We start from the raw sequence: 12,180 nt of genomic DNA on the forward strand, positions 1-12,180 counted from the left end.
ATCCCTCACCTGATCCACCTGCTGTAATCACCTATACGGCATCACGGGAGATGACTCAGCCCCAGGGGTGGCACCTGACCGGATCCACCTGCCATAATCGCCTATACGGCATCACGGGGGATGACTCAGCCCCAGGGGGTGGCACCTACACGGCTGTCGATCAGTCATATCTGTAACGGATTGGGTACTAACTGGATCCATCGATCCCAGTCAAAGCACGGTGGCTCACTTGTTAGCGCTGCGGCCTTGCCGAGCTGGCGTCTCGGGTTCGAATCCTGTTGTGTCATACATTCAGAAAGGGAAAAATCTCAGGTGTTATGTCAAGGACACTTCCTTAGACATTTTTAGAAAAATTTTGAGACAATCCCGATTTTGTAAAAAAAAAAAAATCTCACATTTTCCCTACTTCAACCTCATGGGTCGTCAATATGTTGTAAAGTACCCCAAGATAGAGACCCAAGTGTGGGTAAAGTGTCTGGTTCATGGGCACAAAGTTGAATTTTCAGTGAAAATTTGTCGGAAATCCGCTGTGGACATTGGCTGGGCGCGTGACCCGAGTGAGAGAGGCGAATCTGGGTGACCCGAGCTTGGCAGGACCCTTCCCACGGGGGTCCTGGTTCTCTGGAGGTAATCACTGTCAGAAGGGCACATCTTGAGTCCTCACCCAGGTGAGGGCTCTCGGAAGGCGGACGCCCTTCTGTCTTTGTCCCCCCAGAGCAGGCTCGGTGTTTATCGGAAGTCTTCTGCGGACGTTGGCTGGGCGCGTGACCCGAGTGAGAGAGGCGAATCTGGGCGACCCGAGCTTGGCAGGACCCTTCCCACGGGGGTCCTGGTTCTCTGGAGGTAATCACTGTCAGAAGGGCACATCTTGAGTCCTCACCCAGGTGAGGGCTCTCGGAAGGCGGACGCCCTTCTGTCTTTGTCCCCCCAGAGCAGGCTCGGTGTTTATCGGAAGTCTTCTGCGGACGTTGGCTGGGCACGTGACCCGAGTGAGAGAGGCGAATCTGGGTGACCCGAGCTTGGCAGGACCCTTCCCACGGGGGGTCCTGGTTCTCTGGAGGTAATCACTGTCAGAAGGGCACATCTTGGGTCCTCACCCAGGTGAGGGCTCTCGGAAGGCGGACGCCCTTCTGTCTTTGTCCCCCCAGAGCAGGCTCGGTGTTTATCGGAAGTCTTCTGCGGACGTTGGCTGGGCGCGTGACCCGAGTGAGAGAGGCGAATCTGGGCGACCCGAGCTTGGCAGGACCCTTCCCACGGGGGTCCTGGTTCTCTGGAGGTAATCACTGTCAGAAGGGCACATCTTGAGTCCTCACCCAGGTGAGGGCTCTCGGAAGGCGGACGCCCTTCTGTCTTTGTCCCCCCAGAGCAGGCTCGGTGTTTATCGGAAGTCTTCTGCGGACGTTGGCTGGGCGCGTGACCCGAGTGAGAGAGGCGAATCTGGGTGACCCGAGCTTGGCAGGACCCTTCCCACGGGGGGTCCTGGTTCTCTGGAGGTAATCACTGTCAGAAGGGCACATCTTGGGTCCTCACCCAGGTGAGGGCTCTCGGAAGGCGGACGCCCTTCTGTCTTTGTCCCCCCAGAGCAGGCTCGGTGTTTATCGGAAGTCTTCTGCGGACGTTGGCTGGGCGCGTGACCCGAGTGAGAGAGGCGAATCTGGGTGACCCGAGCTTGGCAGGACCCTTCCCACGGGGGGTCCTGGTTCTCTGGAGGTAATCACTGTCAGAAGGGCACATCTTGGGTCCTCACCCAGGTGAGGGCTATCGGAAGGCGGACGCCCTTCTGTCTTTGTCCCCCCAGAGCAGGCTCGGTGTTTATCGGAAGTCTTCTGCGGACGTTGGCTGGGCGCGTGACCCGAGTGAGAGAGGCGAATCTGGGCGACCCGAGCTTGGCAGGACCCTTCCCACGGGGGTCCTGGTTCTCTGGAGGTAATCACTGTCAGAAGGGCACATCTTGGGCCCTCACCCAGGTGAGGGCTCTTGGAAGGCGGACGCCCTTCTGTCTTTGTCCCCCCAGAGCAGGCTCGGTGTTTATCGGAAGTCTTCTGCGGACGTTGGCTGGGCGCGTGACCCGAGTGAGAGAGGCGAATCTGGGCGACCCGAGCTTGGCAGGACCCTTCCCACGGGGGTCCTGGTTCTCTGGAGGTAATCACTGTCAGAAGGGCACATCTTGAGTCCTCACCCAGGTGAGGGCTCTCGGAAGGCGGACGCCCTTCTGTCTTTGTCCCCCCAGAGCAGGCTCGGTGTTTATCGGAAGTCTTCTGCGGACGTTGGCTGGGCGCGTGACCCGAGTGAGAGAGGCGAATCTGGGCGACCCGAGCTTGGCAGGACCCTTCCCACGGGGGTCCTGGTTCTCTGGAGGTAATCACTGTCAGAAGGGCACATCTTGAGTCCTCACCCAGGTGAGGGCTCTCGGAAGGCGGACGCCCTTCTGTCTTTGTCCCCCCAGAGCAGGCTCGGTGTTTATCGGAAGTCTTCTGCGGACGTTGGCTGGGCGCGTGACCCGAGTGAGAGAGGCGAATCTGGGCGACCCGAGCTTGGCAGGACCCTTCCCACGGGGGTCCTGGTTCTCTGGAGGTAATCACTGTCAGAAGGGCACATCTTGAGTCCTCACCCAGGTGAGGGCTCTCGGAAGGCGGACGCCCTTCTGTCTTTGTCCCCCCAGAGCAGGCTCGGTGTTTATCGGAAGTCTTCTGCGGACGTTGGCTGGGCGCGTGACCCGAGTGAGAGAGGCGAATCTGGGTGACCCGAGCTTGGCAGGACCCTTCCCACGGGGGGTCCTGGTTCTCTGGAGGTAATCACTGTCAGAAGGGCACATCTTGGGTCCTCACCCAGGTGAGGGCTCTCGGAAGGCGGACGCCCTTCTGTCTTTGTCCCCCCAGAGCAGGCTCGGTGTTTATCGGAAGTCTTCTGCGGACGTTGGCTGGGCGCGTGACCCGAGTGAGAGAGGCGAATCTGGGCGACCCGAGCTTGGCAGGACCCTTCCCACGGGGGTCCTGGTTCTCTGGAGGTAATCACTGTCAGAAGGGCACATCTTGGGCCCTCACCCAGGTGAGGGCTCTTGGAAGGCGGACGCCCTTCTGTCTTTGTCCCCCCAGAGCAGGCTCGGTGTTTATCGGAAGTCTTCTGCGGACGTTGGCTGGGCGCGTGACCCGAGTGAGAGAGGCGAATCTGGGCGACCCGAGCTTGGCAGGACCCTTCCCACGGGGGTCCTGGTTCTCTGGAGGTAATCACTGTCAGAAGGGCACATCTTGGGTCCTCACCCAGGTGAGGGCTCTCGGAAGGCGGACGCCCTTCTGTCTTTGTCCCCCCAGAGCAGGCTCGGTGTTTCTCTGTAGGATGTCCCCACCGGTTTGGTTTTTGTGTTCCGAGATGTATCCTTGCAGCTTGGCCGAAACAAACATTTGCCGTTTTCGGTGGCGACAGCCATGACCGCGGCGAAGCACTTTGGGCGCGGCCGGGATGCGCACACCCCGCTCACCACGTTTCAGTCGCTGGCTGAGTGGACTCCGTAGGGGGGCTTAATAGTCGGCCCTGTGGAAGTCGGAGGGGGGCTTAATAGTCGGCCCTGCGGAAGTCGGTGGAGGGCTTAATAGTCGGCCCTGCGGAAGACGGAGGGGGCTTAATAGTCGGCCTGTGGAGGTTGTCTGTGGGCTTAATAGTCACCCTGAGTACGCCATAGCGACTCTCCAAGGTAGGGGCACAGTGTGCGTTCCATGGGCGGAAAGTTTAATTTTGAGCGAAAAACCGTATTTTCGCACTGTAAAAAATGTCAGACTTCCAGGCGGGGGAAAACCGCAGGAGGCGTACCGAGGAGGCTTCCAGGAGCCTGGGGAAGATTTTCCAAAAGTGTCCTTGACACTTAGAAATATTTTGAAAAAAATCACGATTTTGTGAAAATTGACACGTTTCCCCTACTTCCACGCCAGGGGGGCGTCAATATGTTGTGAGGTACCCCAGGACAGTCGCCTAAATGTGGGTGAAGTTTGCGAGTCACGGGCGCAAAGTCGAATTTTGGGTGAAAAACCGCGTTTTCATACTCTAAAAATTTCAGACAAGTGTCAGACTTCCAGGCAGGGAGAAACCGCAGGAGGCGTACCGAGGAGGCTTCCAGGAGCCTGGGGAAGATTTTCCAAAAGTGTCCTTGACACTTAGAAATATTTTCAGAAAATCACGATTTTGTGAAAATTGACACGTTTCCCCTACTTCCACGCCAGGGGGGCGTCAATATGTTGTGAGGTACCCCAGGACAGTCGCCCAAATGTGGGTGAAGTTTGCGGGTCATGGGCGCAAAGTCGAATTTTGGGTGAAAAACCGCGTTTTCATACTCTAAAAATTTCAGACAAGTGTCAGACATCCAGGCAGGGAGAAACCGCAGGAGGCGTACTGAGGAGGCTTCCAGGAGCCTGGGGAAGATTATCCAAAAGTGTCCTTGACACTTAGAAATATTTTGAAAAAAATCACGATTTTGTGAAAATTGACACGTTTCCCCTACTTCCACGCCAGGGGGGCGTCAATATGTTGTGAGGTACCCCAGGACAGTCGCCCAAATGTGGGTGAAGTTTGCGAGTCATGGGCGCAAAGTCGAATTTTGGGTGAAAAACCGCGTTTTCATACTCTAAAAATTTCAGACAAGTGTCAGACTTCCAGGCAGGGAGAAACCGCAGGAGGCGTACCGAGGAGGCTTCCAGGAGCCTGGGGAAGATTTTCCAAAAGTGTCCTTGACACTTAGAAATATTTTCAGAAAATCACGATTTTGTGAAAATTGACACGTTTCCCCTACTTCCACGCCAGGGGGGCGTCAATATGTTGTGAGGTACCCCAGGACAGTCGCCTAAATGTGGGTGAAGTTTGCGAGTCACGGGCGCAAAGTCGAATTTTGGGTGAAAAACCGCGTTTTCATGCGCTAAAAATTTCAGACAAGTGTCAGACTTCCAGGCAGGGGGAAACCGCAGGAGGCGTACCGAGGAGGCTTCCAGGAGCCTGGGGAAGATTTTCCAAAAGTGTCCTTGACACTTAGAAATATTTTCAGAAAATCACGATTTTGTGAAAATTGACACGTTTCCCCTACTTCCACGCCAGGGGGGCGTCAATATGTTGTGAGGTACCCCAGGACAGTCGCCTAACTGTGGGTGAAGTTTGCGAGTCACGGGCGCAAAGTCGAATTTTGGGTGAAAAACCGCGTTTTCATGCGCTAAAAATTTCAGACAAGTGTCAGACTTCCAGGCAGGGGGAAACCGCAGGAGGCGTACCGAGGAGGCTTCCAGGAGCCTGGGGAAGATTATCCAAAAGTGTCCTTGACACTTAGAAATATTTTCAGAAAATCACGATTTTGTGAAAATTGACACGTTTCCCCTACTTCCACGCCAGGGGGGCGTCAATATGTTGTGAGGTACCCCAGGACAGTCGCCTAAATGTGGGTGAAGTTTGCGAGTCACGGGCGCAAAGTCGAATTTTGGGTGAAAAACCGCGTTTTCATACTCTAAAAATTTCAGACAAGTGTCAGACTTCCAGGCAGGGAGAAACCGCAGGAGGCGTACCGAGGAGGCTTCCAGGAGCCTGGGGAAGATTATCCAAAAGTGTCCTTGACACTTAGAAATATTTTGAAAAAATCACGATTTTGTGAAAATTGACACGTTTCCCCTACTTCCACGCCAGGGGGGCGTCAATATGTTGTGAGGTACCCCAGGACAGTCGCCCAAATGTGGGTGAAGTTTGCGAGTCATGGGCGCAAAGTCGAATTTTGGGTGAAAAACCGCGTTTTCATGCGCTAAAAATTTCAGACAAGTGTCAGACTTCCAGGCAGGGGGAAACCGCAGGAGGCGTACCGAGGAGGCTTCCAGGAGCCTGGGGAAGATTATCCAAAAGTGTCCTTGACACTTAGAAATATTTTCAGAAAATCACGATTTTGTGAAAATTGACACGTTTCCCCTACTTCCACGCCAGGGGGGCGTCAATATGTTGTGAGGTACCCCAGGACAGTCGCCTAAATGTGGGTGAAGTTTGCGAGTCACGGGCGCAAAGTCGAATTTTGGGTGAAAAACCGCGTTTTCATGCGCTAAAAATTTCAGACAAGTGTCAGACTTCCAGGCAGGGGGAAACCGCAGGAGGCGTACCGAGGAGGCTTCCAGGAGCCTGGGGAAGATTTTCCAAAAGTGTCCTTGACACTTAGAAATATTTTCAGAAAATCACGATTTTGTGAAAATTGACACGTTTCCCCTACTTCCACGCCAGGGGGGCGTCAATATGTTGTGAGGTACCCCAGGACAGTCGCCTAAATGTGGGTGAAGTTTGCGAGTCACGGGCGCAAAGTCGAATTTTGGGTGAAAAACCGCGTTTTCATGCGCTAAAAATTTCAGACAAGTGTCAGACTTCCAGGCAGGGGGAAACCGCAGGAGGCGTACCGAGGAGGCTTCCAGGAGCCTGGGGAAGATTATCCAAAAGTGTCCTTGACACTTAGAAATATTTTCAGAAAATCACGATTTTGTGAAAATTGACACGTTTCCCCTACTTCCACGCCAGGGGGGCGTCAATATGTTGTGAGGTACCCCAGGACAGTCGCCTAACTGTGGGTGAAGTTTGCGAGTCACGGGCGCAAAGTCGAATTTTGGGTGAAAAACCGCGTTTTCATGCGCTAAAAATTTCAGACAAGTGTCAGACTTCCAGGCAGGGGGAAACCGCAGGAGGCGTACCGAGGAGGCTTCCAGGAGCCTGGGGAAGATTATCCAAAAGTGTCCTTGACACTTAGAAATATTTTGAAAAAATCACGATTTTGTGAAAATTGACACGTTTCCCCTACTTCCACGCCAGGGGGGCGTCAATATGTTGTGAGGTACCCCAGGACAGTCGCCTAAATGTGGGTGAAGTTTGCGAGTCACGGGCGCAAAGTCGAATTTTGGGTGAAAAACCGCGTTTTCATGCGCTAAAAATTTCAGACAAGTGTCAGACTTCCAGGCAGGGGGAAACCGCAGGAGGCGTACCGAGGAGGCTTCCAGGAGCCTGGGGAAGATTATCCAAAAGTGTCCTTGACACTTAGAAATATTTTGAAAAAATCACGATTTTGTGAAAATTGACACGTTTCCCCTACTTCCACGCCAGGGGGGCATCAATATGTTGTGAGGTACCCCAGGACAGTCGCCCAAATGTGGGTGAAGTTTGCGAGTCATGGGCGCAAAGTCGAATTTTGGGTGAAAAACCGCATTTTCATACTCTAAAAATTTCAGACAAGTGTCAGACTTCCAGGCAGGGAGAAACCGCAGGAGGCGTACCGAGGAGGCTTCCAGGAGCCTGGGGAAGATTATCCAAAAGTGTCCTTGACACTTAGAAATATTTTCAGAAAATCACGATTTTGTGAAAATTGACACGTTTCCCCTACTTCCACGCCAGGGGGGCGTCAATATGTTGTGAGGTACCCCAGGACAGTCGCCCAAATGTGGGTGAAGTTTGCGAGTCATGGGCGCAAAGTCGAATTTTGGGTGAAAAACCGCATTTTCATACTCTAAAAATTTCAGACAAGTGTCAGACTTCCAGGCAGGGAGAAACCGCAGGAGGCGTACCGAGGAGGCTTCCAGGAGCCTGGGGAAGATTATCCAAAAGTGTCCTTGACACTTAGAAATATTTTGAAAAAATCACGATTTTGTGAAAATTGACACGTTTCCCCTACTTCCACGCCAGGGGGGCGTCAATATGTTGTGAGGTACCCCAGGACAGTCGCCCAAATGTGGGTGAAGTTTGCGAGTCATGGGCGCAAAGTCGAATTTTGGGTGAAAAACCGCATTTTCATACTCTAAAAATTTCAGACAAGTGTCAGACTTCCAGGCAGGGAGAAACCGCAGTAGGCGTACCGAGGAGGCTTCCAGGAGCCTGGGGAAGATTTTCCAAAAGTGTCCTTGACACTTAGAAATATTTTGAGAAATTTCCGATTTTGTGAAAAATGACCCCTTTCCCCTACTTCCACCCTAAAGGGGCGTCAATATGTTGTAAAGCACCCCGAGACAGAGACCTAAGCGTGGGCAAAGTTTGGGTCTGATGGGTGGAACACTGAAAAAAACGCGATTTTCCACTTAGAACAAACATAGAACTTTCAGACTTCCAGGCGGGGGGAAAGCTCTGAAGCTGTACCGAGGACACTTCCATGGCCCCCGGATCGATTTTCAAGAACGAGTCCTTGGGACTTTGAAATTTTTCGGCGATGCGTTTTTGGCTTCCGGGAGCCGCAGAACGTTGGGAAATTCGTTCCGCTCGCCGGCTCCAGGTGTTTCGGGCTAGTCCAGGCCCCAGCTACGCCGCCTGGCCGCCAAATTTCGCAAAATCGAAAAAAAAAAAAATAGAACCGGAATGAGGAATTTCTGGCCGCCGGATCCGCCGCACAGCTCCAGGAAGTCGGACACTTTTCGGCTTCGCTCCCTTAAAGTGTGGGTCGGTGTTTCGCCATGCAAATACCCACTTTTGCACACCAGCTGCAGGATATAGGAGAGAGGGGTACCTCTCGGGCCCGACTGATTTCCGATGTTTTCGTGGTTCCTCAAGTCGGGTAGGCGGTTTGGCGAGTACCCCCCTGTTTGCATGGAAGTCCGCCCTCGCGTCGACACCAGGCTTCCGCGGCTCCAGGGGGACTCTTGCCGGTCGTCTGCCCCAAGTCAGAGACGCGTTTCCCGGGTCGCCTGAGCCTGAACGGACCCTCCCCAAGCGTGTTCTGGTTCTCCGAGGGTGACGGATGTCAGAAGGGAGGCAGATCTGGAGTCTTCGTCCCGAGGAGGGCTCCAGGAGGGCGGATTGCACCCCCTGACTCGGTCCCCTCAGAGCAGGCTTGGCGTTTCTCTGTGTCGGATGTCTCCCGCTTCCACGCCACCGGGGAGACCTATGAGAGAATCGCACTGTGACCCGGATTCCGTCTCGAGGGCGCCCGTAGCGTGTCGGAGAGGGACCTCCAGGACTATCGGGCATGTTTCTTCCCCGTCTCCCCGAGGGGAAGGATGGCAGCGGGTGGGGTTTCTCACCCATGCCCCCCACCGGCTCTTCCTCCGATCGATTTGGCTCAGCGCTCCCGGGTGGGGAGGTGGTGCCGCTCGCTCGGCCCGGGCTTTGGAGCCCGCGTCGGTCTAAGGCGGGCGGTCTCCTTCCTCTTTTACCCCCCCGGGATTCAGGCACGCATCCTTGGGCGTGCACGCCGGCAGTCGCCTCCCGTTCGCAGGACGGTGGCTGCCGTGCAGAGGGGGAGTTTGACCCGAACTGTGGTACGGCAGGGGTCCGACGACCCGCGCGGGCGAATGGCGGGGCGCCCACCCACCTCGGCGTGGGGGCCCGTCGTCCGAATCGCTCCCCGCGCGGGGTAGCACAACGATCTTCTCCGAGGGCGGCCCTTTGACTTCCAGATGCGCAGCTCGCCCGCGGAGGCCCGTGCCGACCCCCACCCAGCGTCCGATGGGCGGCCTCCGCGGTGGGCATCGGCGAGAGCGGCGGCGGTGGGTGGCGCTTCCACGCCACCGCCGAGCTCCTCGTTCTCCAGTCTTTTCCCGAGCCCCTACGATAGTGGGGGGACGACAGACGCGTGGGGAGGCAGGCGGAGTGGGTTCTCACCGCGTGGTGTGCCCGGCCGAACGCCGTCGCCTTCCCCGCTCGTCCGACGTCCTCCGAGGCGGCTCGGAAGGGAGCGCGAGAGGGAGAGAGCGAGAGAGAGAGAGAGAGACCAAGCGGACGCCCCAGAGCGAGAAGGGAGGATGGAAAAGGGAGAGACGAGTGGGGCAAAAAGAGTTTTGGCGAAGGGGAGTACCCGGCGAACTGCCGCCCCGGGCTTCTTCTGTTCTCAACAGCGGAGGCACGGCTTTGGGGGGGAGACGCCGCTCGGTTGGGGCTCCTTTGAGGTTACGGGCAAGAGCCCGGGACGAGGGACTACGCCATAGGGCGACGCCGACACGGCCAGGCCAACTGCGCCCCCCGTGCGACCTCCGCGTCGCTGGCGGGCTCTGCGCCTGAGCCGCGGTGGACCCCGACGGCCAGCCCCCCTCTCCCACTCCTCGCGCCCGTCCGCCGGTGGGTCGAGGACCCCCCGCGGCGGAGGCAGGTCTAAGCCAGACGGAGGCCCCGCATAGGCCCCCCACCGCCCTGGCCCCTCTCCCCAGCAGCGACTCTGTGTGTCGCCCCGGGAGCGGTGGGTCACGAGGCAGGGTGGCCGTGGCGTCCTCCGAAGGCCAGTCACCTACGGCCCTCCCCGTGCAAGGGGTGGTTTTTACAACAGATGCCCTCCGATCGGGAGGCCGGGTCTAAGCCAGATGGTGGCGCCGCATAGGCCCCCCACCGCCCTGGCCCCTCTCCCCAGCAGCGACTCTGTGTGTCGCCCCGGGAGCGGTGGGTCACGAGGCAGGGGAGCCGTGGTGTCCTCCGGAGGCCAGTCACCTCGCCCTCTCCGTGCAAGGTGGGTTTTTTTCCAGACACCCTCCGCATCGGCCGCCTCGCACCGTACAGCGTGCACGATCTCCCCAGTGGCACTGCACTCGCCGTTCAGGCTCCTGTTTTCCTCCGGAAGGTGACGCCCCGGGATGCCCGCCTGCCGGCACGGACGACGAGGAGGATTTCCCTTCCTCCGGGTGCCCTTCCCGCTGCGGGGCTTCCTATCTGGCTTCTCTCCCTCGATTGATTAAGTCCCTGGCCTTTGTACACACTGCCCGTCGCTACTACCGATTGGATGGTTTAGTGAGGTCCTTGGATCGGCCCCGCCGGGTTCGGCCAAGACCCATGGTGGAGAGCCGAGAAGACGATCGAACTTGACTATCTAGAGACAGTAAAAGTCGTAACAAGGTTTCCCTAGATGAACCTGTGGAAGGATCTTTAATGGGCGAGTGAAAAATACCGATGAGGTGCAGATCAGGAGGCCAGCCGCCCGCCAAATCCCCGAAGGGTACCGAACGTGATGGGGGCGGTGGTAGGTCTCTTTCTGCTTCGCCAGGGCGCTCCGCAGGGTGGGGACGGTGAGGGCACGTGAGGACAGCGGGCGGGCGACGTCGGGAGGGTGCGGGGAGCCCCTCTCGCTCCGTCGCCCAGGAAAAAGACGCCCGGCCTCGCGCCGACGATTGTTGCCCTGCCGCTGCCTGCCGAGGAAAAATAAGAAGCCCCCCGCGTACGCGAAAGGCCGTCCCGGGTACCATTCTCCTGTGCGCTCACACACCCCTCCCCGGGGTATGTGGGTCTGGGCGGTAGGTTGAGAAGCCTCGAGCCCTCCTTTGTTCTCCTCCCCGCTGGAGGGAGGGACGGGGAGGCCGAGCGCCCGGGCAACAGGGCCGAGATTTGAAAACAACCCTCCAAAGCATCCCAGTCTTTTGCGGCCGGCTGACACGAGAGTGAAAAGGGGGGCGCCTCCGAGTGTCCCCAAACCAGAAAGCGCGACTCTTAACGGTGGATCACTCGGCGCGCGCGTCGAAGAACGCAGCTAGCTGCGAGAATTAAGTGTGAATTGCAGGACACATTGATCATCGACACTTCGAACGCACCTTGCGGCCCCGGGGTGCTCCCGGGGCTATGCCTGTCTGAGGGTTGCCCCTCCATCTATCGCCTCCATGGCGCAGCTGGGGTCCCCTCGCAAGGGTGACAACGAGGGAGGCCTGAGGCTCCGTGCCCTGATGGTCTCTTCTCCTTTATCCCTTACGTCCCCCCAAGGCCAGACTCACCTGCCCTGGGCCCACCTGATGGGGTTTACCATCGTCACTCCCCCCGTTGCGACGTGAAACCCTGTGGCGCAATGAAGGTGAAGGCCGGGGCGCTCCGGCCGAGGTGGGATCCCGCCGCCCGCTCCGGGGGGTTGACACGGCGGGTGCACCATCGGCCCGCCTCTGTCGGGGAGGTGGAGCATGAGTGCGCGATAGGACCCGAAAGATGGTGAGCTATGCCTGGGCAGGACGAAGCCAGAGGAAACTCTGGTGGAGGTCCGCAGCGACCCTGATGTGCAAATTGGTCATCTGGGTATAGGGGCGTTTGTAGATGTGCTTGGCCCGTACGGGGATCGAACCCACGACCTTGGTGTTATTAGCACCACGCTCTAACCAACTGAGCTAAATGGCCATAGGTGTGGTCCCTGGGTATAGGGGCGAAAGACTCACGGAGACCACGGGCAGACGTACAGGGGCCTGATCAACCCCTGGACCGTACGGGCTGCTGTGCCTGCCGCAGGCGAGAAGCGAGAACCCCTTC

General features: G+C 57.2%; 1 non-coding gene across 1 annotated transcript; it reads left to right on the plus strand.

Annotated features, from left to right (window-relative positions):
- The first annotated feature begins 11,377 nt into the window (after positions 1-11,377).
- Positions 11,378-11,529, plus strand: LOC138660007 (5.8S ribosomal RNA). The gene has a single exon (XR_011317513.1). It is a non-coding gene; the product is annotated as a 5.8S ribosomal RNA (ribosomal RNA).
- Positions 11,530-12,180: the final 651 nt, after the last annotated feature.

Source organism: Ranitomeya imitator, chromosome 1, assembly GCF_032444005.1.
Source record: "Ranitomeya imitator isolate aRanImi1 chromosome 1, aRanImi1.pri, whole genome shotgun sequence".
In the NCBI taxonomy this organism is placed as follows: domain Eukaryota; kingdom Metazoa; phylum Chordata; class Amphibia; order Anura; family Dendrobatidae; genus Ranitomeya; species Ranitomeya imitator.